Below are 2,337 nucleotides of genomic sequence, written 5' to 3'. Positions count from 1 at the left end.
TTGGCCGGCAGCACGGTGAACTGGAGGGTAATGCCTCCAGCACCTTCAAGGTCGGCTGCAGGCGGCGCTCCCGGGACACGAAGATAGCTGGGCGAGGTGGAAGACCATGCAGGAGCCTGGGGCTTACCTGGATCAGGAACTGCTTCAGCAGACCAAGTACGCAGGCAGACCGGACTTTGGAAATGGCAGCGCCCGCGTGTGTAGATGAGCAAAATGAATTTCACTCTGCAGTTGCACGCGTGACAAATAAAACACTATTGAACCATTGAACCTTTCAACACTCATTCATTCATTCACACATTGTTACATAAACTAGTCTTTATTCACAAACACAGAATCATAGTAAAACATCTCACGCCTGCTTACATGTGCACACAAAACCCACACAAATTGTCACAAAGACAATGACATGCACATAGACTGACTTAAATACACAGATATAAACTTACACACACAGTAAATCTCATACTCACCCTTTAACAAACAACAGACAATAGACAATAGGCCATTTGGCCCTTCGAGCCAGCACCACCATTCACTATGATCATGGCTGATCATCCACATCAGTACCCCGTTCCTGCCTTCTCCCCATATCCCTTGACTCCGCTATCTTTAAGACCTCTATCTAACTCTCTCTTGAAGTATCAAGAGAATTGGCCTCCACTGCCAATCCCTTAATAATCTTACATTAAGATCTCCTCTCATCCTTCTATATTCCAGAGTATACAATCCCAGCCGCTCCATTCTGTCAATATATGACAATCCCAGCATCCCGGGAATTAACCTCGTGAACCTACGCTGCACTCCCTTAATAGCAAGAATGTCCTTCCTCAAATTTGGAGAACAAACTGCACACAATACTCCAGGTGTGGCCTCACTAGGGTACAACTCTTTGCTCCTATACTCAACTCCTCTACTCTAATCCCTACTCTTTGTTTCCTGTCTGCCAACCACTTCTCTATCCATGTCAGCACTCTACCCCCAATACCATGTGCCCTAATTTTGCCCACTAGTCTCCTATGCGGGACCTTATCAAATGCTTTCTGAAAGTCCAGGTACACTACATCCACTGGCTCTCCCCTTGTCCATATTCCTGTTACAACCTCAAAAAAGTCCCGAAGATTAGTCAAGCATGATTTCCCCTTCGTAAATCCATGCTGACTCGGACCGATCCTGTTACTGTTATCCAAATGTGCCGCTATTTCATCTTTTATAATTGACTCCAGCATCTTCCCCACCACCGATGTCAGGTCAACTGGTCTATAATTCCCTGTTTTCTCTCTCCCGCCTTTGGGATAACATTAGCTACCCTCCAATCCACAGGAACTGATCCTGAATCTATAGAACATTGGAAAATGATCACCAATGCGTCCACGATTTCTAGAGCCACTTCCTTGTGCACCCTGGGGTGCAGACCATCAGTCCCTGGGGATTTATCAGCCTTCAGTCCCATCAGTCTACCCAACACCATTTCCTGCCTAATGTGGATTTCCTTCAGTTCCTCCGTCACCCTAGATCCTCTGGCCACTGGTACATCAGAAAGATTGTTTGTGTCCTCCTTAGTGAAGACGGATCCAAAGTATCTGTTCAACTCATCTGCCATTTCCTTGCTCCCCATAATAAATTCACCATTTTCAGTCTTCAAGGGTCCAACTTTGGTCTTAACTGATTGTTTCCTGTTCACATACCTAGAGAAGCTTTTACTAACCTCCTTCATATTTTTGGCTAGCTTACCTTCGTACCTCATCTTTTCTTCCCGTATTGCCTTTATAGTTATCTTCTGTTGCTCTTTAAAAGTTACCCAATCCTCTTGCTTCCCGCTCATCTTTGCTTCATTGTACTTCTCGTTTATTTTTATACTGTCCGTGACATCCCTTGTCAGCCACCGTCGCCCCTTACTCCCCTTGGAATCTTTCTTCCTCCTAGGAATGAACTGATCCTGCACCTTCTGTATTATTCCTAGAAATACCTGCCATTGTTGTTCCAATGTCATCCCTGCTAGTGTATCTTTCCAGTCAACTCATGGCCAGCTCCTCCCTCATGGCCCCATAGTCCCCTTTGTTCAACTGTAATACCGACACCTCCGATTTTACCTTCTCCCTCTCAAATTGTAGATTAAAAACTTATCATATTATGATTCAACTTGCACCCTATGTCCAGGCTACTATTCGGGAGCCTGTAGATTACTCCCATTAGGGTCTTCTTACCATTACAATTCCTCAGTTCTATCCATACTGATTCCACATCTCCTGTTTCAATGTCGCCCCTTGCAAGGGACTGAATTTCATTCCTCACCAACAGGGCAACCCCACCCCCTCTGCCCACCTGTCTGTCTTT

The sequence above is a fragment of the Leucoraja erinacea genome, chromosome 22 (assembly GCF_028641065.1).
Source record: "Leucoraja erinacea ecotype New England chromosome 22, Leri_hhj_1, whole genome shotgun sequence".
NCBI classification, from domain to species: domain Eukaryota; kingdom Metazoa; phylum Chordata; class Chondrichthyes; order Rajiformes; family Rajidae; genus Leucoraja; species Leucoraja erinaceus.
The sequence above is the reverse complement of the archived record's forward strand: the minus strand, read 5'-3'. Positions refer to the sequence as shown.